This window comes from Pseudorasbora parva, chromosome 12 (genome assembly GCF_024679245.1).
Source record: "Pseudorasbora parva isolate DD20220531a chromosome 12, ASM2467924v1, whole genome shotgun sequence".
NCBI lineage: Eukaryota > Metazoa > Chordata > Actinopteri > Cypriniformes > Gobionidae > Pseudorasbora > Pseudorasbora parva.
Genome location: NC_090183.1, coordinates 31,706,809 through 31,729,738, shown reverse-complemented (window position 1 = coordinate 31,729,738; position 22,930 = coordinate 31,706,809). Strand labels below are relative to the sequence as shown.

At 38.9% G+C, this 22,930-nt stretch overlaps 1 protein-coding gene across 4 annotated transcripts in view; it reads right to left on the bottom strand.

Annotated features, from left to right (window-relative positions):
- The window catches only part of lrp8 (low density lipoprotein receptor-related protein 8, apolipoprotein e receptor), a 195,489-nt gene that overhangs the window by 104,404 nt on the left and 68,155 nt on the right, over nt 1-22,930 (bottom strand). The gene's annotated exons all lie outside the window — the stretch shown is intronic.

The window sequence follows — 22,930 nt, the reverse complement described above, 5'->3', positions numbered from 1 at the left end:
CATTTTTGTCAGTTTTTGCTTTCCCTGGGAATCGAACCCATGACCTTGGCGTTGCTAGCACTATGCTCTACTGTTTGAGCTACAGGAAAGGTTTTATTTTATTATTTTTCATTAAAATATTTTCAAACTTGTTAACTAAATTTAAATGGATGCAAGTTAACTCCTTATGGTTTATGTACTTATTAAAAATATATAAGTTAGAATAGATGTTCTGTAATTTATCACTAGCTGTGGGTGTGGCGCCGTCATGTGTTTACAACAGTACCAGGGAGGCAGTCAGCTGGATTTGCGACACAAGATCACCCACTTCTCCTGATTATATGTGACATTACATGAGGGAACAGCCCTAGACTGATCGTACACATGAAATGGTAGTAAATGATTGTGTTAGTTGATATGTAATGTTATAGCGGGCTAACGTTATGGGCATTTGTGCCGCGATTATGTGTTTACAACAGTGCCAGGGAGGCTAAGCTAGCTGGATTTATAACACAAGATCACCCACTTCTCCTGATATATGTGACATTACGTAAGGGAACAGCCTAGACTGATCGTTCACGTCAAAGGGTAGAAAATGATTGTTATTTGATCGGTAATATTATCACGGGCCATTTATAACACTGATATCTTGCTGTTATATATAGTAGTATGCAGTTACAAACTATATTTAGTGTTTGCTGATATTTTTGTGGTTGTGTAATATAATTTGAAGTGTATGAAACCTAAAATAAACATTAAAAGACACCGAGCGAAGTCAGTCTTTCATTCACTCAGTCTTTGGCTCAGCGCCAGTCAGCGCGCTAAAACAGATTTTAAATTTTGAATTCGGCAGTTGGTCACTGAGCGTTCTAATCGCACCGGTATGATCGTACGCACCAGGGACCAGCACAGAATGATCATACGGGTTTGATCGTACGTGTCAAAGGGTTAAGTGTCAAAATACTATGCTAGTATGGACTGTCCATTCCTCTCTATTTTCACACAGAGGGCCCTATCATACACTCGCCACAATGTTGCGCCAGACGCGATGCAAGTGTTTTTGGCCTAATGCAGTTATCATTTTCATGTCCTGCGCCATGTTGTTTAAATAGCAAAAGCACTCGCGCCCATCTGTTTGCCCATGGCTGTACTGGTCTGAAAACGAGGTGTGCTCAGGCGCAATGTTGGCGTGTTGCTATTTTGAGACAACTGAAGATGACTATTAGCCTGGATGCCAGCCGAACTTAGCCCTGTCCACAAAATGTTTAGGTCGGGCAGTTCGGTCTGGCCTTGCTCCATAGAGGAGTAATTATCCCCGAACAGAAACTGTTCGGACCAATGAAATCATCAGGACGGGCTTTAGACGATGACGGACAGATGATCAACAGTAACGTAATCATGCACGTCATCAAAGGGGCTTAGATTATATTTGTTCAATCCTAAACGGAGAGCTTGCTTGTGTATGCATTCACCTTCACAATTTCTCTCAGAAATGAGGATCATGTTGGGTAAGTACTCTGTGGATCATTAAATTATATATATTTTTTTCAACACTGGGAAAGATCGTGTATTCCAGCCTGATTTCAGCGTGCGTGCAGACAGGGTTGCCAAGTTTTTACAATAAAACCCGTCAACTACTAGCCCTAAACAATAGCTTCTCGGGGGTTCTCCGTGGGAAAAATGGCGTTTGGGGGGTAAAATGTGTGTTATTATTGCAAGGTTGCCTGCTAAAATTCGCACTCATGGATCTATATATCACATAATAGTCGCTTCAACCCGCGGACATAGAAAACAACCTGCAGTAAAAACGCGGACTTGGCAACGCAGTGCAGTTGAACTAAGTTGACATTTGACAATGCGTCGCTTCGTTGCTCTGATTGGTTAGCTCTATCCAATTGAGGTCTTTCCTGGTTTGGTTGAAACGCCCCATAATCACAGCCCAATGGAGCAGTTTCAGACTCATATTCTGACTATAATTGAGTATGACTACGTCAGGCTAGATGACTATGCCATTGGCCAACAAAAACCTGGTCTAAAGTCAATAGCGCAGTACAATAGCGCACACAAACACATTTAAATATTAAAATTCCGTCATTCTGCCATGTAAATAGCAATCTGCCACTATACAAGCACAACTGGCATTTAAAGGTAATGGGAGATGAGACTGATTGGTTTATTGCACGTTAAGCCCAAAACACCCCAATGACTGCAAGAGGCTAGGGACAACCCTTTTAGATCATGCACCAGCCATGCCCAACATTTTTTGAACAGTCGCTTTACTAGCAAAAGTGGACTCGGATGTGGCCTGAGTGCACTTGCACTGGGTACTTTAGACCATGCGCTTTGATCGTTAAAATAGGGCCAAGAGAAAGACAAATATACACACAACAATGTAAAACTGACACACTAGTAAAATTCCTCCCACTACAGTTTGCCTGGTTCTGTAAGTTGTACTGAAGTCACAGTACTGTTTGAGACTCTACTTGTTTAGTAGCCTATACTTATGTAGCAGGCACAAACTGTGAAAGGTGAAAAGCATTGTGAAGGTTTCTTGCATGCTGAGACCAGTTATATTCCTACACATGAGCATGGGTAAGGGAGAAAGAGAACAACATAAAGTGTCAAGGGAATCTATTGAAAAAGTGTCAAGGGAATCTATTGAAAAAGTACAGTGTTAGAGAAATATGGGAAATGGGGTATTGGGAAAACACCACTCCATATGGTACTATGTAAAGATGGCTGGTTGCATGTAATATTGGTCAGTACACATGCTGTCAATGAACTAACAAAGAGTGCAGATGTGAGAAGACCGAGACAAGAGCATAAAGAGAAAATGCCTTTCAAACACACACACACACAGAATAAAACATCAAGTGGCAACCGGCATATCAGGAAACACAAGGGAAAGTGATGGCCACAGACTACATCCTAAATTTTGTGTTAGGTGAAACAGTGATGACCTGGTGATACAATATTAGGTCTGTCGGTCTGTCTGTCAGTCTTTTTTTTTTGGGGGGGGGGGGGGGGGGGGGGGGGGCTTGACACACCGCTAAATATTTTTCACCATTACACTAAAAACATGATTAATAATAAACTAAATATTTACAGAAGTCTCTGACCAGGCATAACAATCGGAATAAAACAGCAGATTGATTGTATTGCATCAACAAGCTCATGTTTACCAGACCAATTTAAATCCTTTAGACATATATGATGATGTTAACATTCACACTCATTAACATTTTAAAAGCTAGAACATTATGTGAATAAATAACTAGTAAGCCACTCTTCAACACGAACCAGATCTAAATAGAACAGCTCTGTGTATCGCTCAGTGCATATCAATGAAATAAATTACTTAAGTCTATTCCTTAAGTCTTTGCATTTGTATTTATTTCTCCTGATTAATTTAAAACACTGAAAGTTATTTTGATATTACATATTGTTAATTAAGTATTGTATTTCAAATATAAACTTATTTTTTATGTTTTTTTTCAGAATTTTGTGTGAAATTCACTTTTTTTTTTTTATAAGTAAAACAACAACAATGAAATGTAACTTTTTAACTCAAATTCCACAAATTTAAAGGCTGCTATTAGATCATTGAAGGTAAATGTAATATTATAGATATAGACATACTTTACGAAGAGCTTATAACCTAATAGCTTCTTTCTGCCATAACCTCTTGAGGTGCACTGTACTTGACCTCTGGCTCAATGTGATCGCGTGTGTCAAAGGGTTAGCAAACTGGTTAGCAGAGCCAACCGCGTTGTCATATGTTTACATCCTTGCCAGAACGTACAATTTACAATACAAACTATTACAGGAAAACACATTGACGAAAAATAAATCATACTTACAGGTTATGGCCCATAAACAGCTTCTGTTTTTAAAGTTGCAACTGCTCCATCTTTCAGGACAACTTAAGCCATTGTGCGAATCCTGCATTGAACTTGCAATGACTGTGAGATTTCCTCCATGAAAATGTGCAGCACAGAGAGTGAGATTTAAATTTTTACCATTGATCCTTAACTCTCCCCTAAGAAGGCTGAACAAAGTGGACCTACAATCCGGATGAAAATAACAGCGTTTCGTCGGCATTGCAAAATGACCTCGCCCTCCTTATTTAATATTCTCGAAGGAGGGGTTTATGTAAATATTGTAGCTGCTGATGTCAGCGAGTCTGGAGGAAAAGGCTGTAGTTCCCTACTGACTGTTTGCTGTAGTCCTTAGAAATGTATTTCTTTAAAAGCAAATATCTCCCTTTGCTTTAAACGTTGTAACTTTGCAGATGTTGTTTATGCTCAAACAACAACATTACACACTAGCTAAAGTTAGAAAAGTGAAATCGTGTTTGTAAACCACCCCTTTAAATAGTGATTGCGAGATGAATCCAATCCATTACACTTAGGGTAAAATGTCTATTACAAGCGTCCATTTAAAAACATTCAACAGCACTTTTTGTCCAAAAAAGAAACAGAAACAGTTACAATATAGCTAATAGCTACTAAGCCTGTAGTGTGGACTTTAAACTCCCATTTAAGTTTGAACTTATGAACAGCTGGTGCAACCATACCAAGACTTTTTGCCATGAGTCAAATGTCTAACGAGACTAGCAATCTAATGTCACAGTACATTTCATCTTCTTACATACTATGAGTGGTGACCAATCCCCCCCCCCCCCAAAAAAATGTAAATATTATAAGTTTTTCCATCTACCTCTAGTGTTTGCACATAGAAACTGTGGTATCTGCTACTGTGGGAGTGCAAAGATGAAAAAAGAAAACAGAGAAGCTGGAATAAAATTAGAAATAATAAGCAAACAGCCTGCAAAGGTAACAACAAGATTAAGCCTGAAACCCAGGTGGATTTCAAAGAGCACAATTGAACTCCTTTGAGGAAGTGAGCAGATAAAGCCCTGTGAGCACAGCTTTACACTGACGCTTCACAGCTCAATACCACACACTAATCTGCCTTCGCTGCTCGTGTATGCAGATCGTGTGAAAGCGCCTTCATCAGACACCTCTCTCGCCTTTTTATTTAACACTTCAAGGAATTTGAGTATCTCTGTGAAAGAGGCAAGACGGAGGGAGGCAGTTTTGAATGCATGCGCACCTAAACACTCCTGAGTCAATAAACTCTCACACGTGAAGAGCTTAAATTGAGCATTTTGTCTGGTTGAAGTTTGTTCTGGAAACACACATTACCTTCTTAAAGAGGAGAAAAGATAAATGCAGTGTGAAACTAGGTCCATTTGAAAGACCAAGTGACGCAGGGGCATCCCACTGAATAGAGCATTAGGGAGTTGGAGCTAAGATGTAGTGCTACTGCTGCTGTCAGCAACTTGGCTGGATATAAAAGTTTTCCTGAACTGCTGATCCAGGACCAACTTCTTAAATGCAGCTAATCCATGCAGAATTATGCAAACCTGGACTAAGGTCCTTAGCTGCAGTTCAGAATGTCATAGTCATTATATAATGCTGGAGCAAGGTTGGGAACCAAGAAAGGGTTGAACTTTAGAACCGTCGCAGTTTTAAAAACATCAATTTCTGTACCAAATTATTTTCCTGACTTTCCGTCTGTTATTGGCTCTCGGATGTGTATATTTACGCCAGTGTATACAGAATATTAAAGTCCTAAAATAGTATTGTGCACAACTAAATCTACAAACTGTATTGAATAAAAACACTTATGAATCAGTCAATCACATATTTGACAACAATAAACAATTTTTTACTCAATAATTGTTAGGGTTTTTAATGTTTTTAATGCAGTCAATACTCCAGTCTTCTGTGTAACATGATCTTCTATTCATTTCTTATTAATTACAGTTTGTTTTTACCTAATTAAAGTTAGGGGGAAATGTGTTTTGTGAATTTAATCTGTGTAACATTAAAAGTATGTGTAAAAAAAATCTGATTAGTAATACCAGCTCTACTGAAATGAGAACTGATCATTTGGGAACAACATTTCTGACATTTCTTATCTTTTTTTCAAACATTTAGTCTTTAAATGTACCAGAGCTAGAACCAGAATTAGTCAAATCTTTTAGATTCCCATCAAAGGATGGATCGCAACTGTTAATGACCTGAGGAACAGAAAGAGGCCCATTGATGGAAAATGCAAAGGGATTAAGGGGTGACGAAGGAAGCAGTTCCTATTAGCTTGTTTTATGTTTGTTTGTTTTTCTCTCCGGCTAGCCTTTTCTTCTCTCCCACACTGTTTATCTCCATTGATTTCTGAACTGTTCATGCTTCTCCTCAAACAAACAGAAGCATATCAAGCATAATCATAGTAACCATTAGTACAAAAATATTTACACTGGCCAATAGATTGGTTCCTTTACTCCCAAAATAATTTCCTTATTTTTCTCCTGCTCTCAACCTTTCATTTCCCTCTGTCATCAAACATTCATATTTTTCTATGATCGAATCAAAGTAATTGATCGATGATTAAAGATGGTTGCGGTGGCAACAACATAATCAATGTCATCCTCAGTTCCACTGCCCGAAGGCACATGGTTGCAAATACAGAGCATTGTTGTTTTTGCCGTTGAGGCAAGCTGAATATAATCAAACAGATCATGTCAGGGTCTGTCAAAGCAAACCCATATTACAGTTGAGGGCTCTCAGTAATTAGATGGGAAACAAAGACATTTTGGTGAGAATGCATGCGAGGAAACAACATAGTGGTGGGCGGTATGAGAGGGATATTATGGAGCGGCACAAATTCAATTGGACCAGAGGTTTCAGGTGTGGTCACATTAGTGTAGAGTTTTCAATAGTGTAGAGCTGTATGAAGCACAGATTCAACCCGATCATATGTAAATGCGTATAAATAGTACGAGTGTGCAATGTCGTGGAATGCATACGTCAAAACTCATTTTGGCGTGCACTGCATATGATACACACTTTATGCCGTGTATATGACACACTTTTGGGTAGGATTAGGGTGGTGGGGTGGGGTATGCATATGCGTGAAAAACAGCGCATATGCACGCCAAAGTGAGTTTTGCTTTATTATTGCTGTATATGTTATCTTGAATGATTATAAAGTTTGAAAGAGAGAGAGAGAGAGAGAGAGAGAGTGAGAGAGAGAGAGAGAGAGAGAGAGAGAGAGAGAGAGAGAGAGAGAGAGAGAGAGAGAGAGAGAGAGTGAGTGAGTGAGTGAGTGAGTGAGTGAGTGAGTGAGTGAGTGAGTGAGTGAGTGAGTGAGTGAGTGAGTGAGTGAGAGAGAGAGAGAGAGAGAGAGAGAGAGAGAGAGAGAGAGAGAGAGAGAGAGAGAGAGAGAGAGAGAGAGAGAGAGAGAGAGAGAGAGAGAGAGAGAGACTTTTTGACTTTTACACACTTTATTAAAACAGTCTAAAAAAAACGAACATTCATTATGCCTCACACATAATCACATTGCAAATGTTCAAAAGAGAAAAAACAAAACACAAAAAACAAACAAACCAACAAACCAAAACAAAAAACAGATAACTTAATTAAATTAAAACACAGTCAGAATGACCACTATAAATACCTCACCAATTAAACATTACTTCTCCATCCTCACAAAGTGACAGTAAAGCTCCATTTATACACCATTTAAACTCAAACTCAGGCATGTTTTTTGTCATTTGACAAAATCTATGCTCCACTCTTATTCTGGATTCCACCAAAGCAGTAAATAGCTGAACCACATTTATATTTCGCCCTTCAGCAGCTAATCTGCAAGACTTCCAAATGGCTAATTTGGCTTGTCCAATGACGAAATTTGCTACAGTACACTGCTGTCTGTGCCCTCTAGAATACTTGCAACCATAGATAAACAGTGTCTTGTTAAAAACAAAACCCAAATTCCCAAGTATTCTTTCTAGACACATATATAATGGAACCAATCTAGAACATTCAGTAAAAACATGAAAAACAGATTCTGGTAAAGAACAGAAAATACAAGATGATGAAACATCAAAGTTAAATTTAGCGACATGAGAATTGGTGGGCAACACACAATGTAATAACCTCCACTGTAGGTCTCCAGACCGTTTAGGTAGAGGACCCTTATAAAAAAGCCTCCAAGAAGGAGAAAGTGCAACAGGCACGGTTAAAAAAATCTCTCCATTTTGTATCACCTCTATCCTTAATTTGCTCAAAATGATCTACTTTGACACACAACTGGTACAGATCTTTTTTTCCAACCACCTGAAATCAAGCTCCTGTAATTTATCAAATTTCAGCAGCTTCACTTCATAATCATTTTCAAAACCAACTTTGGGAGACACCAAAACCTTAGGAAACAAAACTCTAGAAGGACCTCCCGACATAAAGCAGTTAGCAAACAGGCGGAGTGTGGAGGGAAAGGCTGCTTTCAACCCACCTATGAGCCGCTCTATCGTCCTTACTGATCTAACCCCGGCTGATTCCCAATGTCTATCATTGACCTCCATTTTCTAGACGAGGTATTGATCACATCTGAAACTTTTGTCAAACCTTTTTTCAAAAGGTTTTTAACAACTGTATTGGATGTACCACTATCACCCAAAAAGGAGTTATAAAACAGTGGTTCTTCGAGACCAAAATGATTGTCTTCATGCCTAATCAGTTTAAAACCTGTCCAGGAGTTTAACACAGAAGCATAAAATTTTACATCAGATGAAAATTTTCCATCAAGAGATGACATTAAAAACAAATGCCTATCAAGACCGAATCCCCCAAAAGTTCTGAGCAACGCCAGACCAAACGACACCCACGGCTTAAAATCCTCAGGGTAGAGCAAGTTTTGAACCGTTTTTAACCTCAATGCCTTAACCTTAGCTACCAAATTAATCAATCCTTGGCCCCCTTCATTGACTGGCAAATAGAGAATTGCAGGGGGAAGCCAATGATAACCACCCCAGAAAAACTCAACGAAAGTCTTCTGCAAGCGTTGCAACAAATCTTTTGGTGGATCAAGCACATTCAGACGATGCCACATCATGGAAGCTGCCAAGTTGTTAATGATGAGCACTCTTCCCCTATATGACAGTTGAGGCAATATCCATTGCCATCTTTGTAAGCGTCCAGAAACTTTTTCAAAAATACCATCCCAGTTTTTCTGAATAAACTGATCAGAACCAAGGAAAACACCCAGCACTTTAAACCCCTCTCGACTCCAGGAACAGTTCTGAGGAAGTACTGGAGGGCCCACATTATCCCATTCACCCAGTAGAAAGGAAGCACACTTTTGCCAATTAATTCGAGATGAAGATGCTTTCTGATAAATGTCCAAAGATTCTCTCAAATTCATAACATCCTGAGCAGATCTAATAAAAACAGTGACATCATCAGCATAGGCACTAAGTTTAGCAGTTATCAGTTCTGAGGTTGACGGACACACTGTTGATATGCCACCCAGCTTGATCCTCAGATCAACTAAAAGTGGTTCAATTGCAATGGCATACAGGATTCCTGAGAGACCACACCCCTGCCTTATGCCTCTGCTTACACTGAATGGTCTTGTAAGAGTGCCATTAATTTTCAGCATACTGTATATGTCAGTATACAACAGTTTGATATAAGCAATAATCGATGGACCAAAACCAAAAGCCTCAAGGCACTTAACCAGGAAACCATGATCAACCCGATCGAAGGCTTTCTCCTGATCCAAAGACACAAAACCAATGTTAAAATTATGCACCTTAGAAAAAGAAATTAAGTCTCGAATCAAAGAAAGATTATCAAAAATAGTCCTTCCTGGAATGCAGTATGACTGATCAGGATGAATCACAGAGGAAATGTAGAGTTTGATTCTGTTGGTTAAAGATTTTGAAAGTATCTTATAGTCAACTCCAAGTAAAGAGACTGGACGCCAACATCTAATGTCTTCAAGATCACCCTTTTTAGGTAATAGGGTGACCACAGCTCTTCTTAGACTCAGTGGAAGTGTACCTCTCTCAAAACTCTCCCTGAAAACAGCAAACAAATCCTTTCCAATGACTGGCCATAGATGTTTATAAAATTCTGCATTAAGTCCATCCAATCCCGGAGTTTTACCAGAAGACAGTTCTTTAACAGCAACCGATAGTTCATCAAAAGTCAATAGTTCATCAAGCTTGGATTTCTCCCCCTCCGAAAGCTGAGGTAAATCCTGAAAGAGAAGTTCAGCCATCTCCTCATCGCAAGTTTCAGCTCTGTAAAGATCCTCATAAAAAGACAGTGCGTAAGAAATAATCCCATGACCATCAGTAACTTTTCTCCCCTCTGGAAGCCTCAAACAGCCTAAAATCTTCTTATCCACAGTCTTCTTCTCAAGGTTAAAAAAGAAAGTTGTAGGAGCATCCATGCTATTGAAAGAAGAAAATCTTGCACGGATCAGCGTCGCCTGGGCTCTTTCCTCCAGTAGATTCCGCAAAATAAATTTATTGCGTTTCAATGACTCAGTGGTATCGACAACATCCCCTTCAATGTCAAGTAGAAGTATTTCCTGTTCAAGCTGTGCCATCTTTTTTTCCAAAAAGCTTTTATTGTAAGCAGAATAGCTCTGGCAAAACAATTTAATTTGAGTTTTTCCGATGTCCCACCACTGGCTCAATGACTTAAACTGTGTTTTCCTCTCTCTCCAGATCTCCCAGAAATAAGTGAAAGAGTGCACAAAGTTTTGATCTAGTAATAATCTATTATTAAATTTCCAAAAAGATTTATTACACGTGCTCTCTGCAGTAGTGACATCAATAGATAGAAAATGGTGATCAGACAGAGCAGTAGGAAATATACAGCTATTATAAAAATGATCTCTCTTGCTTTTTTGTACATATATCCTGTCCAGCCTAGCCCCAGATACCATATTGGAGTTTATTTTCACCCAGGTATATTGTCTAACCTGAGGAAATGCTTCTCTCCAAACATCTACCAAATTGTGGTAAACAACTAAAAACCTAAGCACATCCGCCGATTGACTATGGGGCTCTTCATGATTTCTGTCCAAAGTATGATTTAAAGTGCAGTTAAAATCCCCAGCCAGAACAATGGTCCTATCATGAGACACATCACTTAGAGCAATTTTAAGTTTTTCAAAAAACCCAACGCGATCCATCCCAATATTGGGTGCATATACATTGAAAAGAGAAAAATGATTACCCTGAATAGTTACATCAACTCTCATCAAACGACCAGAAATCACTTCAACAACACTGACAGGCTGCTCCTTACATTCAGGTGTCAGCAGTATAGCCACCCCTGCACTAACATTAGAGCCATGACTCAATATAGCCTGGCCCTTCCATTCACTCAACCATTGAATCTGATTATTCTCATCTGTGTGCGTTTCCTGGAGAAAAACCACACCAGCACTCTTCATCATAATATAATCAAACAAACTGGCCCTTTTCACAGCATCACGACACCCATTAACGTTCAGCGAACTAAGTCTCAAAGGTGCCATGAAAAAAGAAATAAGATAAACACAAGATAAAACTAATCCACAAGACTTATTAAGTAACCCAGCCATACTCATTTTTTAACTTGTAAATTCAAAGAACTTCTAACATTACTAAGCAGCTTCTTAAGACGGTAGCGTTTGGGTTTGTCAAGCTCATCCAAGGAAGCTTTTTTCATTGCCATCGTACCAGATAACAGAAACAATCTTACATCCGGAAAATGTAACTCGATTTTAGGTTTTCGATGGCCCTTAGTAGTATCAAGAAAATGGTTAATCTGCTGAACTGAATAAAGTTTGGTCTTACCTCCAGAGACAAGCTCCGAATCCACCGCGTCATTCCCCATTATCTCAGCATCTTCTTGCTCAATGTCAGAGTCATCCATTAAATCCTCAGGTTCTTGAGAAAAACTGGCATCTTGACTCTGATTAAATGAATCATCAGTCTCGTTATCAATTTTATCAGGCTGCGTTTGTTTTGCCTCGAAAATCATTTCCGTTTCAGACACGGACTCCAAGCGCACCTGACCCGGGCTCGTCTCTGCCTGCGGTACAGCGGGGACCTGACTCGGGTCGGCCGCCTCCTCAGCAGCCTCCACCAGGCCACCTCCAGAGGCCTCCAGCCCCGGTCTCCCTTCGGGCATGTCACCTATCGCCGAGATCTCTCCGCTCGGCTGGGGTTCTGACGCCACAGCCGTCGCAGCGTTCTCCGCATCTGCAGCCGCGATAAGGCCCGCCGGCCTGTCTCGCCTCGGGCAGGTTTGCCTGACGTGTCCAAAATCACCACAAATAAAACATCTCATTGATTCTGAACTAATAAAAACAGTGTAATCTTTGCCATCGATGCTTAGTTTCGCTGACAGATTTAACGGATCACTCTGCGAGTTTAGAATCATAAAAACCTGACGACGAAAAGACATTACATGTTTAATCTCGGGGTTTTTACAACCAAGAGGAATCATTTTTATAGTACTTACTATCTTTCCATACCTCTGGAGTATGTGTTCTAGTTTTTCATTTGAAACGAACGGCGGTACGTTTGATAAAATAACCTTCTTGGCTGGGCTTGACAAAGGCAATACGGGCACAAAAATGTTTTTGATTACCAAACCAGTTTCAATCAATTCGTCTGCCATTTGCCGTTCACTGAGAAAGAACACAATGGCTTTGTTCATCCGGGAGGCAGATCTAATGTTCGCACCACCGATCGCCGCGCTCACGGCTATCAAACAATCTTCCACCGTCACCGCGGCCTCAGGCATACATTTACACCCATGTTTGAGTGTTAACTGTGAAAAATCTCCTGCTTCCGACCCCATTCTCCCCGCTCACTGACCGTAGTCAGGAACAACTAACAACTAAACTAAGCCAAATACTCTCTAACTAAAAGAAATAAATATTGAAAAGAAAAGTCAAAAATCTCACTGAGAAAACTTTCACTCACGCCAACCGGCTCCTTCCACACTCACTCCCAGCATGCACTCGCAGAGAGAGAGAGAGAGAGAGAGAGAGAGAGAGAGAGAGAGAGAGAGAGAGAGAGAGAGAGAGAGAGAGAGAGACCGACCGACCGACCCCACAGGGTTTGTGCTTAACTGGTTTGAGAAGAAAATACTTGTTCAGTTAGCATTTTACCTAAATCTGTTCTGCCAGCTATAGTGCTCAAAAATTCTGTAATACACATTTTATGTGTATCATTTAAATCCTCGAAACAGAATTCCCCAGATTTCATATTAGCACAAATATGAGTATGACTCATGAAATATGAGTGTCTTTAAAGGCTTTAAATGCATAATTAGTTTTAAAGGATGGTCACTTTTTCCTGACATAATGTGGCCATGTTTTGGCAGTGAAACATACTGATGCAGCACAAGTCTGTTAAACATGTGAGATCAAACTGCCAAACAGGTGTTTAAGCACGTAATGGAGCAGGTGTGTGGAACGTCATTTATTAAAATGAAAAACAATTACAGGCCATACACCCTTATTAGAGACTACATGCACACACAGAGCTGAGGGACATCCCAGAGCAGTGATGTCCTTCCTCCCTTTTTCTCTTCGTGAATGTCTTTCCTCACACAAACATATAAACACATTTGCTACCCACCCACAGAGTCTCAGTCTCCTTGATGGGTCAATGTTCTAATCACATCAATCAACCTCTCTAGCTCCTTCTACCTCTCATTCCTTTTCTCCATTTAAATCACTAGACCTCCAGCAGTCACTCAAAATAAGTTAGCCTTCTATTTTATTCACCTTGTCTTTCTGTCCCAGTTTGTCTCTCTTAGCTTGCAGATCTCGTCCTCACAGTTTATACGACAACTGAATTGTGAGACCAAACAACCTAACATCAACCTTAATATCTCTTCAGTATCTAAATTGTGACTTTTAGAAATTAAATTAGGATTATGCAGCTATCGATTATTTTAGCAATCGCGTGTTCTACCATTTATTCCATCGATTAATTGTGTAATCGGATAAGAAGTGCTTTTCCTTTATTAAAAGAGCAATACTAAATATACAAGATAAAATAAGACAGGTCTCTTAAAATGAACAACTCATTGGTTTCCTTTTTAGAATTTTTTTTTGTTGCTGAAATTGCATGCATCTGTGAAACTATTTAGTGCATTCAATTGCCATTTTGCATTCAAAATGCAAATACAAATACACATGCCTAAATAAAAAAAAAAAAATATTAATAGAAATATTTGTACAAAAAATTTCAATTACTTCCAAAAAAGTAAACAGTACAACTTAAAACAAAACCTACAAAATATAAATCAAAATGACACTAAGACAAATAATAATAAGGCCTAAAAATATTATGTGGCTTAATTTTCAAGATTCAGCCTGCAGCTCAGGCAAACATTAGTGGACAGGAAGGTAACTTGGAACAAGAACAAGAGTACATAGAGAAGCGTGGGTCAGCTCTTACGTCACCCGAATCCACTGTTAAAAACAAACCATCCACTCGCCCTCTAAAAGCAGGAGCGCTACGTATCACGCACAAACTAAAATTACAGCTTGTTCTGCTATGTGTTCCACTTAGCTTTTTTGGAGATATCAAGTGTATATTAAGTCCCATTAAATGCTTCACATTCACATCACAATGACGGGGATGCATGTGCAAACTCCATTCATGCTGGTAGCCTCACGATTTCGAGTTGCTCGTATCTCGCAAACTGCCCCAAAATGTTCAGAGTCGCATCCTGAAGTTCAACACACAGTTGTCTTAAAGGAATACTTCACCGCTTTTTCATATTAAAGAGACATAAATAACATAGTTAAATAACATAGATTTTCTTACTGTTATTCCCTTAACTAAAACGAGTTGATACATACGTCTCTCATCTCAGTGTGCGTGCACTTAATCGCTCTGACGTGCAGTGACATTCTGATAGCATTTAGCTTAGCCCACTAAGCCCAGTTTATTCACTATGGTACCAAACAGAGATCAAGTTAGAAGCGACCAAATACCTCCACGTTTACCCTATTTAAATACAGTTACACGAATAGTTAAACGAACGTAATAGCACTTCTGAGAGTACTTCGAAAAAGTCCTGGCTAAAACATCCTCCCTCACATTAAAGTCCCGGCTGAAACATCCTCCCCCTCCCCCCTATTGACAGAAATGAGAGAGGGAGGGGGAGATGTGAGGAAGGATTTTTCAGCCAGGACTTTTTACTGCGCCGAGTCGAAGTACTCTCAGAAGGTTTCTTTTTATTTTTTCGTTTATTTCTAAAACACTTACTTGCGATTCGAGCTCCTTCACTGACCGACGCGCTTCTCCCAATGACCAACTAATCGGCTTGGCTTTAAATATACAGTCCGCCCTTACTATTATCCCAAAGATTAATCGGCGCAACAGGCTGCTAATGACTTAAATCGAAACAGCTGGCAATTGCGTACAGCACAAAATGCCAGTGCTTCAAACTGCCGTGGTTAAAGTGCAATTGCAAATAGCTCACGTAATAAAATTATGAATAGAACAAATAACTGCAACATCGAAATGTATCTTCCTTCTAGTAATTAATACACTAAGCAATACAGCAAATACACAGTATTTCAAAAACACTTACTTGTGATTCGAGCTCCTTCACTGACCGACGCGCTTCTCCTCGTCATTTTGTCATTTATAATTAACATAAAAGACGATTCTGCGTGCTACTTGAAAACAAGGTCTTTCAAATTGGCTTTTTCTTTGAGAAAAGAACAACGAACGGTACTGAAGTATTCTTAAAAAAGGAAGATTCTGAGTTTTGCCGATAGGATGTAATTTGAAAGAACCGTTTATCCCACCCCTCAGATTAAGCCCTGCCACGGTGTTTCCAGACTCAACATCTGCATGTGGGTCTGGCTTGTCAGACTAATATTCTGTATTTTAAGATTTTAAACAAATTTATCATCAAAAATCGTGTAAACAAATTAATTAATAAAACTTCCAATTCCCCTTTGATTTGATTAGCATGTCCCTACTTTTTATTTATTATTCCAAAACTTGCAAAAAAAATTATTTTAATGACCTGATTCCATCAATGTGTTTCAACATCACGGAAATCATAGGGTCCTATTTAAAAACAGACCAAGGCAAAAAGATTGTACTGTCTTTGTAGACAGGGAAAGTGGCAATTAAAGTGTCTAGCTCAAACGATCTTTGACACGAGGACAGAGTATTTTGGTGGTGCTGGTTCTACCAATTTTTTTTGGTCTGCTCTACAGTCATAAACATTACTCTAAAGTGAAGCTTATGACAGTAATATCAGACACATAAGCAGGTACAGTAGTCAGGCACACAAGCACTGCAGCACATAGCTTAAATATTGATGAATATCCATGTGAATAGCATACAACATGAAGTTTAGGATGAGACATATCAAGTAGCTTGTTTCTTTTCAAAATAAGTAATTATCTTTCATTACATCATAGGCATTTCTAGAAAAAAAGGCTGTAAATGTATATGCAACTTTCCAAATGTATATGCAAAGTTTGAGTCTGGTAAGATTTAATTTTTTTCCCACTCTTGATTTCATTGAAGTTTATTTCAAGCAAAAAATAGAATAAAAAATAAAATAAAATATTAAATAAAAAACACAATAACAATAAATGAAAATATACATACATATACATACATACACATCTATACTCGCTCGAAACAATCTCTTAATTCTCAACAAGCCTGCATTTATTTGATCAAAATACAGAAAGAAAAAAAAACACATTTTAAAAATACCTTTTTAAATATCTTCCAAATAACAACCTATATTTGAAATAGAAATACTGTCACTTTTGAGCAATTTAAGGCATTTAGCAGGGGTCAGTATTTTATATATATATATATATATATATATATATATATATATATATATATATATATATATATATATATATATATATATATATATATATATATATATATATATATATATATATATATATATATATATATATATATATATATATATATATATATAAAACGGACCCCTGCTAATTGTACTGCTAATGCTAACAGTTTTAACTTTTAGGACTACGCTACCTTACAGACTCATACATACAGTTTCAAAGCTACTACACACTGGCCACAAAACTTCAATTTTGATTTAATGGAGCTTATAACAAAAAATTCAGACAAAATGTGTGTGTGTGTGTGTGTGTGTGTGGGGGGGGGGGGGGTGTTGAATAACAACACGCAAGTTTATACGATGATTATAAACTTCTTGTGATTGATGCACTCAACGGGGGTTTACATGGCAGCTATAATACAATACTTGAGACGACATGCTGATAAACTACATCCGATCTCAGTGTGAAGCCTTTGCATGTTTGTTCTGATGTGTGTGAGTTCTGCACTGCTTCATCTGCTTTAGTGCCCCTATCATCACAGTGTGTGCTCAACCAATGACTGTCTCTTGCTTTATTAAAACAAATGTATGTATGTATGTATGTCTGGGCGCCTTTAGTGGACCGGTGGGGGAGCGACAAGCCCTGAGACAAAAGATGTAGGCAAATCTGCCCTGCTGACATGGAAGAATTCATTTCAATTACAAATTTCCTCCACTGCTCGGCAAAGATGAAACGCAACAGCCCTCCACCAAATGGAGTGTTGGAAAGGAAGGAGGGTGCAGTACATCAAGCGAATGAGACACAAAAACAGCAACCTGCTGCTTTGATTTGCTTAGAGATCGTGATAATGATGCTGTGACACTATTTCCTTTGTGACAGAGGGTTTACCGTCACAACAGATTATTCACAGAGCATGATGCAATGAAAATCCAACCTTTGTTCCTCCCAAAACACAAAACTTTGTTTTCCATCATTAAACTGGGGGTGCATGAATATATGAATATAAAAATCATAATTAAACATGTTCTTTGATGGAAGAAAAAAACATCTAAATCACTAATTTAAAAATCAAACAAAATTATGACTAATTGGTCTAATATGATCAGTATCTGAGGGTTCTGGTGTCATAATAGCGCTCTCTCTCTCTCTCTCTCTCTCTCTCTCTCTCTCTCTCTCTCTCTCTCTCTCTCTCGCTCTCTCTCTCGCTCTCTCTCTCGCTCTCTCTCTCGCTCTCTCTCTCGCTCTCATTCCTTTGTCTTTGTGTCTCAGCCTTGCTTTTCTGCAGCGACAGCAATATTGTGGTGGACCCCACCATCGCTCATTGCCGGCCAGTGTGTGTGTGTGTTGATGTTTGTTTTGGGGGAGAGCTGGTCCCTGCTGTGAATGTAGTGATTGTGGATGCTTTTCATTCATTATATTAACCAGAAACATCCAATCACCCACCAATCCATCTATTCATCCCTCTATCTACACACACACACACACACACACGCACACACACAAAGCATGTAAATGCGCAATCAATAAGAAATTAAGTGTTGTTAATAATTTAAGGGATTAAGCTTATCGACTATTGACCAATGTCAGGGCAAATGCAGCAGGAAAACAATGGATTACCAGCATCCACTTCACAATGACATGCATTCATGTGTGCCATAGCTATGATGTGTGCACCCTTGACTTGAAAGAAAAGAAAATGTAGCGGGCTCGATGTAGGTGAGGCACCATTGGATTATGAACGACAACATACACTAAAATTTCATTGACAGTCTGTTAAATAAACAGTGACTGATACGTCATGTCTGTATTTACCCCCCCCCCCCCCCACCCCAAAAAAAAAAAAAAAAACTGAAGCGGACCTGAAGTACTTTGATTGTATGTAAGTGTAACAGCATGTTATGCATCTTATGCACACAATGGCCCTCATTTATCAATCTTGCGTAGAAACGGGCGTATATGTTGGCGTAAGATTATGCTTACACTCTTCTCACCGCCTGATTTATGAAACTGTGCGCACCTCTGCAATTCAGGTGTACGCAATACTTGCCCTTGATAAATGCGGCGGCTGAAAACGATCGTCATTAGAATAACACGCCCCTATATATTCAAGTCTCCGCCTCCCGCACGCCCTCATTTTACGCCATGGACACACGGAAGACGGCAAAGAAGCGAAACTTCTCCGACGTGGAGATCGGGCGCGCTCTATCATCTCACTAGTCCACTAGTCAGGGCACTGATTAGGACATAAGTCAATGGGCTGACTCCCTGATCAGTGCTCTGACTACTGAACTATTGAGATGATTGAGACGCACCCATCGAGATCACCAGGGAAGTGGAAAAAAAAAACGAAATTGTTTTATTTAAGAGTATAAAGAGTGGGAATAAAGGCACCCACAAAAACAAAATATGGACCCAAATTACGAGTAATTACGAGCTGAAATACGAGCTCATATGAGTAATAATATGAGTAGTTTGAAATACGTTATAACATTACGAGCTGTTAATAGTGTGGGGGTTGAGAAGCGCACCCCAGCAGTTTAAAGCTGTTTGGATAAGAAATTACCATCCCAATGCATTATTTTACAGCACGTTTTGAAACAATTAGCATTTGATTTCGTATCACGGCATGTATTGGGGTGTACGACAGTGATGATGATGTGATGTGGAGTATTCATTCACATTAATAATTACATGACAATTTGTAAGATTCTTCTTTTTCTTCTTCTTCTTCTTCTTCTTCTTCTTATTATTATTATTTTTATTATTATTAATGACGCTTGTTGATTTGTCGTTTTTATTGATTTTATTATTATTTAAAAGAAGAAGGTCATTTTTATTATTTTGTCATTCTGAATTATTTTAGTCCCAGTCCGTGCGCAGCTGCCGGGCCAGACGGGCCTGAAACGTCAGATAAAGCGCACAGGCTCGCGACTGGAGGAATACATATGCCTACAAATAAAACACTTTGGTAAAGTCACACAAATTAAACATTGACGTTCATGTTGCACAAAAATAAACACTAAATGTTGTTGTTGTGGTTTTTAACAGTGGGTCATATAGCATATCTTGTCAGTGCGTTTTGTGTTAGGAATTGTTTTTCTGCGCATTTTCCCACTAACTCAAACGTGCGTACACCACTTCCTGAGCTGGCGTAGGATTTGAGCGTGCCGTACGCCAACGTCCATATTGATAAATCTCAAAGTCACCGTGGGTTTGGGTGTACGCAAGGTGTACGCTGGAAATTTGGTGTACGCACTTTTGATAAATGAGGGCCAATATGTTGATCATGTATGTGATTTATGGCTTTTTTCAAAATCAGATTTTAAGTTCGATGTATTGAGCTTGGTTGTTTTAGATTTTGATTCTAGCAACATCAGTGGTGCGATCAAGATTTTTTTATTTTTATAATAATAATTATTAATGAAATGTGTTTTACATGATGTTTAATACACCATATTTTGCAAAAACACTGTTCAATACACCAAAAAATGTAATGTTAAAGTTCACAAAACGTACTGTGTTGCTCATGATGTTTATTACATCACAGAAAATGCAAAAAGTGAAGACGAGTTTGCAAGGCATAAAAACATACAAATCAACCAATGCAACATGTTGTAACAACACACAAGCCTAAAAGGGCAACAGTCCATCCTTATTATTGAGTCACAAATGGAACTAAATGAAGAACTGAAACACGGCACACAAAACATTTCTTTACAGAGCAAAATACTTATTTTTTTAGTCACATGGTGCAGTATTCTGATTCCTGCACATGCGTTTTGGAGATGTAACATTTAGGTTAATCTTTTTTTCATCAAGTTGATTTAAATTAAAATTGATTATGGAAATTCCTAAAACAAATTGACAACCCTAATATATACAGTCCACAGTCATCACATTTATAAAAAAAACCTAATCAACCACAGCATAGGTCAATGTTATTCTGTTCATTGTTCTAAACAATACTGACTCAAATCTGACAAGCACAAGTATCATCTCCTCACTAGTGCTCCAGACTGACATTTAGTCTCACATTAGAGCTCTAATTAGCAGCATATGGCTGCAGCATCATAGCAAAGGGGGTTAATGGACTGGGCTTTAATGAATCACACAGGCGTACGTACAGTAAGTGCTCCAGTCAACCACTCCTCAAATTCTACATCTGTCTTCACTCATTAGCATTCACAACGCATAAGATATATATGACAGATCCTTCCTCAGCATCCTTGCTAGTGAATTCTGACTTTACATGTATAGATTTTCACAGATCTTTCGACCACCACAATAATCATTTCTCTTTAACTCTCATGCTCTGATGAAAATCATTACTCTGTGTGGCAGGGACATGCACAATGACTAAGCTCCTCTGTTGTGCTACAAATCTGCTTGATTGGTTGGGGGAGAGAAAGCAAGGTTGACATGGCTTTTTGTTGATGCCTCTGAATCACATGAATCATCGGTGTGATGCATCAACATCTGAAGGTGAAAAATGACATGCACATCTCACACTGACAGGTCTTTAAAAGCACTCAAACACACTGTACAACGTCCAAACACATTGCAATATTTGAACACTATGACTTTATAATCAGGATTAGGATCATCAGTCGAATATCAACCTACATTGAGCACCTTCAAAATGAGATTTAGACAAGTGGTGACTGCACATCCAACATCTGCAGACACAATGCTTGGGTTGTCGCCAGGGCATTATTATGCAGTTGCTAAGGTGTTTTGTGTGGCTATTAGCATGTTGCTATGTGGTTGCTAAGATGTTCTTGGTTTCTATGTTGTTGATTTGGCCTAAATCCAAAAATCCACCCCCAAGTCTCTGATAATCTGGCCCAATAAGGATAGGATCCCTCTTCAATATAAGTCTATCTATGAGATATTTTGCCACATTTTATCCAGAGTAATTGCCACACTTTTGATGCCAGATAAATATGAATTAAAATATAAAAAAGAATTATATTTATTTAAGCAATTTTCAATGAGGTGAACTACAGTGCATACGTAATGTATTCACAGAGCTTCACTTTTCCACATTTTCTTATAGATATTCCAAAACTGATTAAAATCATTATTATTTTTCCTCAATTCTACAAACAATACAATGAAAAAAAGGAATAAGTTTGTTTGAAATATTTGAAAATGTATTTCTTAAAAAAACAAAAAAAACATTACATATACAATATATGAGTATTCACAGCCTTTTCAATGAGACTTAAAATTGAGCTTGGATGCATCCTGTTCCCACTGATCATACTTGAAATGTTTCTGCAACTTGATTGGAGTCCAGTGTACTGGACATGATTTGGAAAGGCAAACACCTGTTTTATAAGGTCCCACAGTTAACAGTGCAAATCAGATCACAAACCAAGTCCAAGGAATTGTCTGTAGACTTCCGAAACAGGATTGTATATCGAGGCAGATAAATTTAGGCAGCATTGAAGGTCCCAATAAGCACAGTGGCCTTCATCATCCGTAAATGGAAGAAGTATGGAACCACCAGGACTCTCCCGAGCGATCGGGGGAGAAGGGCCTTAGTCAGGGAGGTGACCAAGAACCGATGGTCACTTTGACAGAGCTCCAGCGTTTCTCTGTGGGGAGAGGAGAACTTCCAGAAGAACAACAATCTCTGCAGAACTCTAACATTCAGGCCTGGTCAGAGGGCACATGACAGCCCGTCTAGAGTGTGCCAAAAAGCTTAAGGACTCTCAGACCATGAGAAACAAAATTCTGGTCTGATAAAACAAAGATTTGTTTGTCATGTATGGAGGAAACCAGGCACCGCTCATTACCTGGCCAATACATCCTATAGTGAAGTATGGTGGTGGCAGCATCATGCTGTGGAGAGGTTTTTCAGCAGCAGGAACTGGGCAACTTGTCAGGATAATGGGAAAGATGAATGCAGCAATGTACAACTTTGTGAATGTCCTTAAGTGGCCCAGCCAGAGCCCAGACTTCAACCTGAACTCTAGAGAGATCTGAAAATGGCTGTGCACCAACAAATCCTATCCAACCTGATGGAGCTTGAGAGGTCCTGCAAAGAAGAATGGGAGAAACTGCCCAAAAATATGTGCCAAGATTGTACTCATATTGTACTCATTTTCATACTCAAAACGATCTGAGGCTGTAATTGGTGCCAAAGGTGCTTCAATTGAGCAAAGGCTGTAAATACATTTACATGTGATTTTTTTTTGGGGGGGGGGGGGGGGGG